The 15,186-nt window shown below is 44.5% G+C and overlaps 1 long non-coding RNA gene across 1 annotated transcript in view; it reads left to right on the top strand.

Annotated features, from left to right (window-relative positions):
• LOC121293595 overlaps positions 1–15,186 on the top strand; it is a 40,242-nt gene that overhangs the window by 22,991 nt on the left and 2,065 nt on the right. Inside the window, exon 3 of the long non-coding RNA XR_005946565.1 lies at positions 11,264–11,360. This is a non-coding gene — a long non-coding RNA (uncharacterized LOC121293595). The remainder of the gene's footprint in view (positions 1–11,263; positions 11,361–15,186) is intronic.

Genomic DNA, 15,186 nt, shown 5'->3' with positions numbered 1-15,186 from the left:
CTCAGCTTCCCAGTTAGGAGCAGTCTCCCCCATGTCACAGGCTGACAGGGCAGCCATGCAGCACATTCATCTCTGGCCATCCGAGGGGTGACCAGCTCTCTCCAGGAAGCGTTAAGGACCCGTCACACAGGGCCTGGAAAGGTGCTAAGTACCCATGCTAACCACGTCTCTCTCTCTTTCATCCTGCAGGAGGATCACATCAGGAGCATGGAGCCTGTTGGCCTACAGAGAGCGGAGCAGATGGGGGAGAGAGTGACTGAGGTCCAGGCTGCATAAAGGCAGGAGCAGCAACCTCAGGAAGAAGGGGCAGTAGGGGGTCCCACACACGCTGCCCAGGAGTGATAGTGAAGCCGTGGCTGGTCGGCCATTTAGGATATTAATGAGGGAATTTGTTTTCTCTCAGAGGATTGTGAGACTTTGGAACTCTCTTTGTCAATAGGTGACAGAAGCACAGTACTTGAATATCTTTAAGACAGAGGTAGATAGATTCTTGATAAGCCTGGAGGTGAAAGGTTATTGGGGGTAGGCAGGAATGTGAAGTGAAGGTTATAATCAGATCAGCCATGATCTTATTGACTGGCGGAGCAGGCTCGAGGAGCTGAGTGGCCTACTCCTGCTCCTGATTTGTCTGCTCGTATGATTTAAGAACTGAAACGGGCCACTACTACCAGATGAAAATTCGTCCGAAAAATATTTTCAGATGAAAATTCTATTTTTCCTTAGTTCTGTTGAAGAGTCATACGGACTCGAAACATTAACTGTGTTCTCTCTCCGCAGATGCTGCCAGACCTGCTGAGTTTTTCCAGGTATTTTTATTTTTATTTTTGTTTTGAAAATTTGTCTTGATATCTCTATTTATAAAGCTGATATGTCATTGGCTTATTGAGGACTTTGTTATGGAATGAATGCTCTTGCTTATAAGTTAATGAATTATTCCATAAGATAATCGAGTTCAAAGCATTTATTGGCTTTCATTGGAGTTAAGCATACACTGTTAACTAATATTACCAATAACTACATGTATACAATAATAACTATTGCAAATAATAATCACACTTGAGACACTTCCAGTCAAAACAAATTACAGAGAATTCATCACATCATAGGTTTCTAACTCAAATGAAACAATTGCTTAACTTTGTCAGATTCTGAAATATATATTCTAAATCCCCTCCTTTTTCACTCGGGCTTTGTGGGAATCTGCACATATCGCCTCGAGGTTTTACCTCACCCAATTAGCGGAACTTCTGCTTGAACAAGAATAGCTCCCATGACTTGACCCATTTCCCTGACCTTCCAGATCTATGGCAAGAATCTTTTCAAGTTCAGAGCTAAATATGGATTTTCACACAGGTGAGCCGGCCTTGGAGGTCTTTAAAATGTCAGACGGGACCAGATTCTGGGATTCACGCCCCATTCCCGGTGCTGGCAGTTTTCACTGGCATGGGATAAGGATGTGGGTAGCGAGCTCGCACACTGTACTCCTGACCCGGCTGGTTTCACTGGGGGGATCAGCATCTCATGTCCCCCCTGCAATTCTCGTGGAGTTCATCCAGCTTTGAAAGAGCTCATAGTTCAAGGCCCTTAGAAGAATCATGAACCAAAATCTGGATTTGGGAACCTTTTGAGAGGTATGTTTAAAAGCTCTTACTCCTGCCCCCTCATATTCCCCATGCCCTCTCCATGCCCCATTATATCTCCCATGCCCCCTCCATGCCAACAGACCCATTGCAGATGTCTTCCATGCCCCCTGCACCACCGATGCCCACTCACCCAGTATACATAACACACAGAACCAATGAGCCATATAATAAAAATGGCAAGTATTGAAATGCTGATTTAAAAATATCCATTCAGAAATATGCTTTGAAAAGAAATACTGCCCTCACAACTTTATAAAGTTGTCATTCAGGTAGCGCCACTATAGTATCAATAACACAAGCTTTAGCCCACTTCACACCTCTTAATCTTGCCCAAATAATTTTCTAGATTTTCCAGTCCCTCCGAAGTCAATGGACTTTTGAACAGCTCACCACATTTTCCAACCTCACCCCCACCATGACAGGAGTGTAAAATTCCACCCATACAGTTTTAAAAAACAGATCCTAGAAAGAATAACTTATTATAATCTCGTAAAGATGTCAATCAATCAAAGCTAAAACTCCACTTCAGCCTGTGTAAACAGACTCCTACTGAGCTGATTGCATTAGTGAGTCTTGGAACTCAGCCAAGCATTTACCATGAGGCCATTTGGAGAAATAGATGTCTGGCCATCTGTTTCTGTTGATACAGCTCCCAGATGGCTTGGCTGGCTCAGTAATAGCTCTGTTGGTTAAGTGGCTAGAGTATGGTGCAGAATAACGCCAACAGTGCAGTTTTGATCCCCATATCCCCCATGATATTCCTTGGCACATGCCTCATCACCTTACCTCACAGTGATACCATTGACATGAGCCATGATTGGCAACGCTCAGACAATGACAGAGAAAACCAGTTTATATGGAATTCCTTTATTCTTGCTACTGAGTAAGAAGTGGTGAAATAAACTTATTTGTACTGGGGGAAATATCACAATATTCAAATGCTGTTTACATTGGTCTTGTCACACCTATAAATCTGGTCCTGGGCTGCAGTGGTAAAATAATGGTGTTTGCTTACGTAATGTTTATTATTTTGCAGAAGTTAAATGCATTGCTCTTTGGAATCTATATATAAGAAAAGTCAGAATTCACAGGAAAAAGATATGTTTCTATTTTCCTTATCATAAACGTGGTTATTAATGTGCTCCCTTCACAAGATTCAGTGCAATCTGTAGATGGCTCAATTTATTTTAGATGTGATATATCAGTTACACCCGTACCTGAAGTTGTAGAAACATGCACCTTGTTTATGAAATGTAGGTCCAACAACGTTCAATGATTGAAAGTAGACTAGAATCTGAATAAATACTATTGTTCTAATCTACTTATTAGACAGCACGAACAGTCATGATGATGAATGCTGGGAGCATATTAAATGACTCCAATAAATTCAAAGGCTCTTGAAAGGAGAGATATGATCAGCCATTTACAACATAGTTGTTAGAATAATGATTACTAATTCATCATTAACATTACTTAAAGAGACGTCTTCTAGTTCATTTGGCAAATAGTTGCTAGGAACACAATATGAAGGAGTCAACTGCTGCTCTAAGTCACCATTCTTCAGGTCTAGACCCTAAAGAGTGAATTTAAACCAAACTCGCCCTTTGGAAAACCTACAGGATTGGGTAGAACACTGATAAATATTACTCTCACAGAATTGGATGGAATAATGATGAATATTACTCTCACAGAATTGGGTGGAACACTGATAAATATTACTCTCACATACAGGATTGGGTGGAACACTGATAAATATTACTCCCATAGAATTGGATGGAATACTGATATATATTACTCTCACAGAATTGGGTGGAACACTGCTAAATATTAGTTTCACATACAGGATTGGGTGGAACACTGATAAATATTACTCTCACAGAATCGGGTGGAATACTGATAAATATTACTGTCACAGAATTGTGTGGAACACTGATAAATATTACTCTCACATACAAGATTGGGTGTAATACTGATAAATATTAGTTTCACAGGACTGGGTGTAATACTGATAAATATTAGTCTCACAGGATTGGGTGTAATACTAATAAATATTACTCACACAGGATTGGGTGTATACTGATAAATATTAGTCTCACAGGATTGGGTGTAATACTGATAAATATTACTCTCACAGGTTTGGGTGTAATACTGATAAATATTACTCACACATGATTGGGTGGAAGACTGATAAATATTATTCTCACAAATAGGATTGGGTGTAATACTGATAAATATTACTCTCACGGGATTGGGTGTAATACTGATAAATATTATTCTCACATATAGGATTGGGTGTAATACTGATAAATATTAGTCTCACAGGTTTAGGTGGAATATTGATAAATATTATTCACGTATGATTGGGTGGAAGACTGATAAATATTACTCTCACATACAGGATTGGGTGTAGTACTGATAAATATTACTCTCACATACAGGATTGGGTGTAATACTGATAAATATTACTCACGCATGATTGGGTGGAATACTGATAAATATTAATCTCACAGGATTGGATGTAATACTGATAAATATTACTCTCACAGACAGTTAACTTCCCAGTGACTTGACAAACAATAATGCATTTTCTTTTTCCACTGGACAATTCAAAATCAAGTTTATCATAATGAATGGAGAAAAATTATCAACCAAACCTGATTTCACAAATTATCAAAATTCTCAAATGTAAAAAAAACTCTCAGAGACAAACATAATGCAACAAAACAGAAGCAACATGCAAGCGCTTAAAAGATGACGTGTACATTACAGCCAAAAATGAAATGCAAAGTCCATTCTTGTTTAAGAGTTTCAATGTGCTTCTTTTGAACTCTTTTGCTGGGTTTTGAAGTGATAAAACCCAATCCTACTGCAAGAGGTGGAATTGATTTTAATAAATGTATTTGAATTTTGGAGCCTTAATGTGCACCTGTATGGATGGCCCATTAGACCTTTACCTGTATGTTAACTGCTTCTATATGTGGCTGTTCTAACATACAACTGAGGGCATAACTGTGAAATGATGATGCTGTAGTTCAAATCCTCCAAGGTCAAGTACAGTTCACACTAACAATTTTTCATTTAATTGTTTAATTAAACTATTTGTTTTAAAATTCAGTTAACAGGCCAGTAAAGAATTAAGTAATGTTATTTACCATAAACAATCATTTTCTACTTTTCTGGTTCTCAAAGCTGTTGCAGGTGCCTTGTTAATATTCTGTATGGCTTAACGCAGATGATTTGTTGTTTGTGCAGACAGTTATGCATTAAACTTTAACAGCTTTTCAAATCCAATCAATCATTTATGATTCCTTAACTGTACATAAAACCAGACAGCTGAACAGAGTAATAGCTTTTCAGAGCCACTTTCCCTGTAAGCAACAGAACCCACTGTACCATAGGTGATGCCCCAACTCCCCTAGGATATTAGCGTCCAATTATAATGTGAATTTAATTATTCTTAATGACCTCTGCAATCCCATAAGTTAATTTCAAAATCCTATCTTTTTTTAACAGAAAAAGTAGTGTACCATTTTATTGTACACCCTATTTAGGTGATGTATGTTTTCCCGTTTGTTGTTGACTTCAAGATCATAAACCATTTGCTGTAACTTGCCTTCACATCAATGCCAAATGTGAGATCCCTTTTTTAGTGCTTTTGTGCTGATTTTCCTGAGGACCATGGGAATAAATGAAGTGTGTGGCCCATCAGTCTGACATCAGTCCTGTGGGCATAGATTTTATTTTGGGCCTAATTTGCATTTGCTGGAGGTTACATGTGTGGGTGCAAAGGCATCCTCGTGGACACAGTGATGATGATTCAGGAAATAAAAGCTACAGGTTTTAAAGGTTGTGCATGTTTAGAGGTACTGTGGAAACGCCTGTGGCCAAACACTTGGACATGTTGAAAACTGGGTGAATAATATTTGAGTTTAAAAATTGTAAGATGACATTTTTGAGACGTTCTGTGAACTTCTCTGAGTCAGTGGATGACCATCGAGCTGGCTGTGGTGCCAGGAGGCAAAACCCGTGGCAACAATGCTCACCAAAAATGTAAAATCCTTCAGAATATCAGTAATGTGGGTAAGTTACATCAGGGTACTCGGCCTTAATGATGAGGCCATTTCAACAACCCCAACAACTATTTTATAAAACAGCTTTAACAAAGTGAAACTTACAAGGGTACTTCACAGGAGCAATTATCAAACAAAATATGACACTGAGCAACATAAGGAGATATTAGGACAGATGACCAAAGCTTGGTCAAAGAGGTGCTTTTAAAGAGCATCTCAGAGATGGAGAATGAGGTAAAGAGGCAGAGAGTTTTCGGGTCAGAGTTTCAGGGCCCAGGCATCCGCAAGTACAAGAGTAGGGGGAGTGAAAAGAGTCTGGGATGCTCAAGAGGTCAGAGTTGGAGGAGCACAGAAATCTTGGAGGGTTGTGGGGCTGGAGCAGGGTACAGAGATAGGGAGGGTCGTAGGGGTTGGAGAATGTTACAGAGATAGGGAGAGTTGTGAGGCTGGAGGAGGTTACAGATAGAGGGAAGGTTGTAGGGGCTGGAGGAGGTTACAGAGATAGGGAGGGTTGTAGGGGCTGGAGGAGGTTACAGAGATAGGGAGGGTTGTAGGGACTGGAGGAGGTTACAGATAGAGGGAAAGTTGTAGGAGCTGGAGCAGATTACAGATAGAGGGAGAGTTGTAGGGGCTGAAGGAGGTTAAAGAGATAGGGAGGGTTGTGGGGCTTGAGAAGGTTACAGAGATAGGGAGGGATGTGGGGCTGGAGGGGGTTACAGAAATGGGGAGGGGTGTAGGGGCTGAAGGAGGTTAAAGAGATAGGGAGGGTTGTTGGGGCCGGAGAAGGTTACAGGGATAGGAAGAGTTGTAGAGGCTGAAGCAGTTACATAGATAGGGCAGGTTGTGGGGACTGGCGGACATTACAGAGATAGGGAGGATTATGGGGCTTGAGGAAGTTACAGAGATAGGAAGGGTTGTAGGTGCTGGAGGAGGTTACAGAGATAGGGAGGGTTGTAGGGACTGGAGGAGGTTACAGATAGAGGGAAAGTTGTAGGAGCTGGAAGAGATTACATAGATAGGGAGGGTTGTGGGGCTGAAGGGGGTTACAGAGATAGGGAGAGCAGTAGGGGCTGGAGGAGATTACATAGATAGGGAGAGATATAGGGGCTGGAGCAGGTTACAGAGATAGGGAGGTATGTGGGGTTGGAGGAGGTTACAAAGATAGGGAGGGTTGTAGCGGCTGGAGGAGGTTACAGAGATAGGGAGGGTTGTGGGGGCTGGAGGAGGTTACAGAGATAGGGAGGGGTGTAGGGGCTGAAGGAGGGTAAAGAGATAGGGAGGGTTGTGGGGCTTGAGAAGGTTACAGAGATAGGGAGGGATGTGGGGCTGGAGGGGGTTACAGAAATAGGGAGGGGTGTAGGGGCTGAAGGAGGTTAAAGAGATAGGGAGGGTTGTGGGGCTTGAGAAGGTTACAGAGATAGGGAGGGATGTGGGGCTGGAGGGGGTTACAGAAATAGGGAGGGGTGTAGGGGCTGAAGGAGGTTAAAGAGATAGGGAGGGTTGTTGGGGCTGGAGAAGGTTACAGGGATAGGAAGAGTTGTAGAGGCTGGAGCAGTTACATAGATAGGGCAGGTTGTAGGGACTGGCGGATATTACAGAGATAGGGAGGATTATGGGGCTTGAGGAAGTTACAGAGATAGGGAGGGTTGTAGGTGCTGGAGGAGGTTACAGAGATAGGGAGGGTTGTAGGTGCTGGAGGAGGTTACAGAGATAGGGAGGGTTGTAGGTGCTGGAGGAGGTTACAGAGATAGGGAGGGTTGTAGGTGCTGGAGGAGGTTACAGAGATAGGGAGGGTTGTAGGGGACTGGAGGAGGTTACAGAGATAGGGAGGGTTGTAGGTGCTGGAGGAGGTTACAGAGATAGGGAGGGTTGTAGGGACTGGAGGAGGTTACAGAGATAGGGAGGGTTGTAGGTGCTGGAGGAGGTTACAGAGATAGGGAGGGTTGTAGGGACTGGAGGAGGTTACAGAGATAGGGAGGGTTGTAGGTAATGGAGGAGGTTACAGAGATAGGGAGGGTTGTAGGGGCTGGAGGAGGTTACAGAGATAGGGAGGGTTGTAGGGGCTGGAAGAGGTTACAGAGATAGGGAGGGTTGTAGGGGCTGGAGGAGGTTACAGAGATAGGGAGGGTTGTAGGGGCTGGAGAGGTTACAGAGATAGGGAGGGTTGTAGGTGCTGGAAGAGGTTACAGAGATAGGGAGGGTTGTAGGGACTGGAGGAGGTTACAGAGATAGGGAGGGTTGTAGGTGCTGGAAGAGGTTACAGAGATAGGGAGGGTTGTAGGGACTGGAGGAGGTTACAGAGATAGGGAGGGTTGTAGGGACTGGAGGAGGTTACAGAGATAGGGAGGGTTGTAGGGACTGGAGGAGGTTACAGAGATAGGGAGGGTTGTAGGGGCTGGAAGAGGTTACAGAGATAGGGAGGGTTGTAGGGGCTGGAGGAGGTTACAGAGATAGGGAGGGTTGTAGGGGCTGGAAGAGGTTACAGAGATAGGGAGGGTTGTAGGTGCTGGAGGAGGTTACAGAGATAGGGAGGGTTGTAGGGGCTGGAAGAGGTTACAGAGATAGGGAGGGTTGTAGGGGCTGGAGGAGGTTACAGAGATAGGGAGGGTTGTAGGGGCTGGAAGAGGTTACAGAGATAGGGAGGGTTGTAGGTGCTGGAAGAGGTTACAGAGATAGGGAGGGTTGTAGGTGCTGGAGGAGGTTACAGAGATAGGGAGGGGTGTAGGGGCTGGAGGAGGTTACAGGGATAGGGAGGGTTGTAGGTGCTGGAAGAGGTTACAGAGATAGGGAGGGTTGTAGGGACTGGAGGAGGTTACAGAGATAGGGAGGGTTGTAGGGACTGGAGGAGGTTACAGAGATAGGGAGGGTTGTAGGTGCTGGAGGAGGTTACAGAGATAGGGAGGGTTGTAGGTGCTGGAAGAGGTTACAGAGATAGGGAGGGTTGTAGGTGCTGGAGGAGGTTACAGAGATAGGGAGGGTTGTAGGTGCTGGAGGAGGTTACAGAGATAGGGAGGGTTGTAGGTGCTGGAAGAGGTTACAGAGATAGGGAGGGTTGTAGGTGCTGGAGGAGGTTACAGAGATAGGGAGGGGTGTAGGGGCTGGAGGAGGTTACAGGGATAGGGAGGGTTGTAGGTGCTGGAAGAGGTTACAGAGATAGGGAGGGTTGTAGGGACTGGAGGAGGTTACAGAGATAGGGAGGGTTGTAGGGGACTGGAGGAGGTTACAGAGATAGGGAGGGTTGTAGGTGCTGGAGGAGGTTACAGAGATAGGGAGGGTTGTAGGTGCTGGAAGAGGTTACAGAGATAGGGAGGGTTGTAGGTGCTGGAGGAGGTTACAGAGATAGGGAGGGTTGTAGGTGCTGGAGGAGGTTACAGAGATAGGGAGGGTTGTAGGGGCTGGAAGAGGTTACAGAGATAGGGAGGGTTGCACGGCTGGGGGAGGTAACAGAGGTAAAGAGGGTTGTAGAGGCTGCAGGAGGTTACAGAGGTAAAGAGGGTTGTAGAGGCTGCAGGAGGTTACAGAGGTAGGGAGAGTTGTTGGAGCTGGAGGAGGTTACAGAGATAGGGAGGGTTGTAGGGGCTGGAAGAGGTTACAGAGATAGGGAGCTTTGCACGGCTGGGGGAGGTAACAGAGGTAAAGAGGGTTGTAGAGGCTGCAGGAGGTTACAGAGGTAAAGAGGGTTGTAGAGGCTGCAGGAGGTTACAGAGGTAGGGAGAGTTGTTGGAGCTGGAGGAGGTTACAGAGATAGGGAGGGTTGTAGGGGCTGGATGAGGTTCCAGAGATGGGGAGGATTGTGGGGCTGGAGGAAGATACAGAGATAGGGAGGGGCAAAATCATGGATAAATTTGAAAACCACGACAAGCATCTTATGCACAATCTGGAGCAAAGGGGATTTTTCTCCATCATGGAAGCAAAATCCTGAAGCCAGTAGCAAACAGCTTGGCAAGAAGTGGCTGAGTCCATCGACCACACAACCACTTTGCAAAGGATCTTGAAATAATGCCAGGAAATATAATTGCCTCAGCAGGAGGAGTAAAGTAAAGGTGAACCCTCATGCAGATGCGATATTGTTTGTTGGTACCGTTTCCTGTCATTCTCCGTTTTGTTAGTTATAAAATTCAAAGCTCTCCTGAGCCTTCCATGAGTTCAATTTTATCTGTCCCTTTCATAGCACCTGCTGCCTTTATGACCCAGGCAGCACCCACACAGCCTTTCCTTTCTATCTCACTATCTGGCTGATAACTTTGACATGCACCTGAAATCTTTCCCCTCCATGCTAGTTAGGTTCCACAGGAAGATCAGGGTCTGACCCCAGCAGAGAACACGCATGTTACATAGAATTTATAACAGAGAAACAGGCCATTCAGCCCAACTGGTCTCTGCTGGAACAAAAACAAAAATACCTAGCAAAACTGACAGCACCTGCGGAGAGGGATGCAGCTGACGTTTCGAGTCTGTGTGACCCTTCATCAGAACTAAGACATATAGAAATGATATGAAATATAAGCTGGTAGAAGGGGGTGGGACAGGAGAGCTCGATAGGGGCCAGTGATAGGTGGAGGCTAAGAAGAGACTGCCAAAGATGTCATAGACAAAAGGACAAAGGGGTGTTGATGGTGGTGATATTAGCTAGGGAATGTGCTAGTGGTGGCATTAAGGGAAGCAAGCTAGTGGCAGATGGCCCTAGTGAGGGTGGATGGGGGGGAAGGGATCGAAATGGGCTAAAAGGTGGAGATGAAACAATAGATCAAAATAAATGAGAAATGTAAAAATAGGAGGGAAAAGAAAAATAGTTGTAAAAGAATTATGTTATTGGAAAAAGGGGGATCGGAAAGAAGGTGGGGATGTGGCGAGAGTTCATGATCTAAAATTGTTGAACTCAATATTCAGTCCGGAAGGCTGTAAAGTGCCTAGTTGGAAGATGAGGTGCTGTTCCTCCAGTTTGCGTTGAGCTTCACTGGAACAATGCAGCAGGCCAAGGACAGACATGTGGGCATGAGAGCAGGGTGGAGTGTTGAAATGGCAAGCGACAGGAAGGTCTGGGTCATGCTTGCGGACAGACCGAAGGTGCTCCACAAAGCGGTCACCCAGTCTGCGTTTGGCCTCTCCAATGTAGAGGAGACCACATTGGGAACATTGGTCTCTCCTGGTCTTGATGGTTCACACAGGTCTTCCCCAACTCTACTTCATCCAGTGCTGTTGGATAGGGGCAGTAGAGGAATATTAACCCTCCCTCTGTTGCTTTCATAGTTCAACAATGCTCCAGTTGAAAGAATATTAACTGATTGCGCCGACTTCAAAAGCTCTGAAAAGCATTTTAAAAACCGAGCATATGATTTGACAATTCAGAACCAAATTAGAAGGCTTGTTGAAAATGATAACAGGATCTTAATGACTTCCTGGAGAATTTTTCAAAAATGTCACTTTAGTTCCCTACAGTGATTCTATGCCTGAAAGGGAAGGAACGGCTGATCAACATAAATTGAGAGGTCTTGACTAAGTCTGTATATCTGACTAGAATAAGCAGAATTTGATTTTTGTCTTGCACAGGGACTTCAACATCTTGCCTTTTACCACATCAAAATCATCGGAATCTGCCATTTGCCCTGAACTCATGGACCTTTGATATTGTGCAGCAGACATAAAGGTACAATTGTCTTACAAGCCTCCTCTGTGGGTTACTACAGAACCCCTGTAGAAGCAGACTTCAACAATAATCCTTCGTCCTGTTTTAGCATGGGTAAACTCACATACTTCATTGTGTCATGTTGTTTAATTTAAGTAGTACCATGAAAACAAAAGACAATCACACAAGCATGGATTCCTATAAAAAAGGGAATATGATTTAATAATTTTAAACACAAATAAAAACAATGCGTGCCTTCAGAATAGTCATAGTAAGAAGGCTGGTCCCGGTGGGACTAACTCTCAGCTTGTTTCCAAAAACAACTTCTCACATCTTTAACATAATGAAACATCCTGACGCACTTCACAGGAACATTAGAAAAGTTTGACACCGAGCCACATAAGGAGATATTTGGTCAGATAGTCAATCTTGGTCAAAGTGGTAGATTTTAAGGAACATCTTAAAATAGGAAAGAAATTTAGAAAGGCAGAGAGATTTAGGGAGGGAATTCCAGAGCTTGGAGTCTGGTCTACTGAAGACAGCCACCTCTGGTGGTACAAATATGGTTGAGGATGGACAAGGGACCAAGAATTAGAGGACCACAGATATCTCAGAAGGTTGTGAGATTAGAGGGCATTCCAGAGAGAGGGAGGGGCAAGAGCATGGAGAGGTTTGAAAAGGAGGATGAGAATTTTAAAATCAAGATGTGGCTTGACTGGGAGCCAATGGGGATCAGCGAGCACAGGGGTGATAGTGGAATGGGGCTTAGTGCGAGTTAAGACAGGGTCAGCAGAGTTTTGGATTACCTCAAGTTTACAGAGGGTAGAATGTAGGAGACCAGCCAGGAATGCATTGGAATACTCGAGTCTGTAAACAGACTGGATTAGTCTCAGCATGTTGCCTCAGACAGGGAGAGGGATGGAGTCAGTATTTAGGGAACGGAGTTTGGAGCCAGGACCGAAAACAATGGTTTCAGTCTTCCGAAAACTTAATTGGAAGAAATTTCTTCTCATCCCATACCAGACATCAGATAAGCAGTGTGATAATTTAGCAAGGGGCAAGCATGTAGCATTTATACAGGTGATGTTATGTTTTTGCTGTTAAATCCATTAAATACTTCATTGTACTCACTGGATATCCAGTGTAGTGCTGAACTGTACAGAACTGAAAGGCCTATGATTTGATGGTGACTTTTGTTGACTTAGCTGATCTCAGCCAAGGCAGCAGGTGGGATGCTAAATCTGCCTTCAATATCACTGAGCTGCAATCTTCCCTCAAATAACACAGCCAGGAGTCAATCTAAATGTTTGTTTATCTTAGTTACCTGATGGCAATTTGCACGTGGCTCAGGTAATAATCCAGAGATTATTACCTTTGAGGTTCTGCTTCTTAAATTAGTATCTAGCTCTTCATACTGATTATGCAGAACCTCTTTCCTCATCTTGGGTCATTGGTATCTTCATGGATCACAATGAAGGCCATTCCTGAACTTGAGTCAATTTTGTAAACCTTGCTGCAGATTGGGAATGCCTCTGGTGAAGAATGCACATCTGCCCCCACTGACAGCAGGAATGCACATCTGCCCCCGCCGACAGCAGGAATGCACATCTGCCCCCGCCGACAGCAGGAATGCACATCTGCCCCCGCCGACAGCAGGAATGCACATCTGCCTCTGCCGACAGCAGGAATGCACATCTGCCCTCACTGACAGCAGGAATGCACATCTGCCCTCACTGACAGCAGGAGCCCCGGTATAAGAGAGGGACGAAAATCGCATTTCCTAACCCTCGCCATTTTCGTCAGGACTCACGTGTTTAGCAGACTGAATAAATGCACTTCTCCTCCTCTGTTGAGTCGTAAAGAAATTTGCCAGACCAGGAGGGGGTTGTGACGTGAGTAAAGTGCAGCAACTTTCCTTTGCGTTTCTTTGCCACTTTTACACCAGCAAATGTTTCTGCAGCAAAGTTGAGTGTCTGGCAGAGAGTGGGCAATGGGAGAAGGATTCCCTTAAAGCCACACCCAGCACATCTGGACAGCAGCAAGGAGGATCTCCAGCTGTGCCTTTAAGCTCAGGCTCCTGAGTATTAAGAAAAGCACTTTTAAAATCTGGATTCTAAAACAGGAGCAGCCGCATCCCAAGTGCAGGGCATCGAGGCACAGGAGCAGCCTGGAATGCCTCACTCATCACGTGCATGGCTTTGAGGCAGGAAGATACCATGACACTGTGTGCCAGCAAGAAGGAGCCGTGGAGTGACGAGGAACAGGGTAATGTACCTTGATATGACCGAGGGGCAATGTTGGAGGAGAACGTGTCTGACCCGAGAGGGGGAGGCTGAGCTTTGCAATCTTTTGTGAGAAGGCCTGCAGCCTGCACTCCCAGTGGCCTTCATGGTGACCATGACCGTCAGTTACTGCGTGACTGGCTCTTTCCAAAGTTCCACATCTGACCTGTGTGGTATCTCACAGTCAGCAGCACACAGGTACACCCATCAGGTAACCAATGGGTGGACACTTCGTCCCCCTAAACAGCAATGCTGCGGCGCAGGGACAGAGGGTGACAAGATTTGCCTCAGTCTCAGGATTCCTCCAGGTGCAGGATGTAGTTGACATGTTGATAGGGCACCCTATGTGAACACTGAGAGGCACATCAAGGGCTACCATTCCCTGAACTCCTGCAACTCCTCTGTGACCAATGCGACAGGTTTTTACATTGCCTGCACCTGCTACCCTGGTAGTTGCCTTGATTTGTTTATCCTCATTCAGGGATTCTGGCTGCCAAGAACATTTAGACCCCCACCCCCTCACTCTCCGCACGTGGATTCAGTACTTAGATTTCCAGAAGACATTTGATAAGATGCCACGTTAAAGGTTATTGCTGAAAATAACAGCTCATGGTGTAGGGGGTAACATATTGGCATGGATAGAAGATTGGCTAGTTAACGAGAAACAGAGAGTAGGTATAAATGGGTCATTTTCTGCTTGGCAAGACATAATGAGTGAAGTGTTACAGGGGTCAGTGCTGGGGCCTCAACATTTTACCATTTAAGTATATGAATGAAGGAACCAAAGGTATGGTAGCTAAATTTGCTGATGACACAAAGATAGGAAAGTAAGATGTGAAGAGGAAATAAGGAGGCTATAAAGCGATATAGATAGGTTAAGTGGGAGGGCAAAACTCTGACAATGGAGCACAATGTGGGAAAATTATAAAATTGTCCATTTGGCAGGAAGGATAAAAAAGAAGCAAATTATCTAAATGGTGAGAGATTGCAGCGCTCTGAGATTCAGAGGGATCTGGGTGTCCCAGTGCATAAATTGCAAAAGGTTAGTATGCAGGTACAGCAGGTAATTAGCAAAGCTAATAGAATGTTATCGTTTATTGTGAGGGGAGTTGAATATAAAAGTAGGGAAGATATGCTTGAATTGTGCAGGGCACTGGTGAGTCTAAATTTGGAATACTGTGTACAGTATTGGTCTCCTTATTTAAGGAAAGATGTAGATGTGTTAGAAGCAGTTCAGAGAATGTTTACTAGACTAATACCTGGAAGGGGTGGGCTGTCTTATGAGGAAAGGCTGGACAGGTTAGGCTTGTATCACTGGAGTTTAGAAGAGTAAGAGGTGACTTGATTGAAACATGTAAGATCCTGAGGGGACTTAACAGGGTGGATGTGAAGAGGATGCTTCTTCTTGCGGGGGATTCTAGAACTAGGGGTCACTGTTTAAAAATAAGGGGTTGTCCATTTAAGATAGAGATGAGAAAAAATGTTATCTCTCAGAGGTTTGAGAGTCTTTGGAACTCTCTTCCTCAAAAGGTGGTGGAAGCAGAGTCTTTGAATATTTTTAAGGC

The sequence above is a fragment of the Carcharodon carcharias genome, chromosome 22 (genome assembly GCF_017639515.1).
Source record: "Carcharodon carcharias isolate sCarCar2 chromosome 22, sCarCar2.pri, whole genome shotgun sequence".
NCBI lineage: Eukaryota > Metazoa > Chordata > Chondrichthyes > Lamniformes > Lamnidae > Carcharodon > Carcharodon carcharias.
The sequence above is the reverse complement of the archived record's forward strand: the minus strand, read 5'-3'. Positions and strand labels throughout refer to the sequence as shown.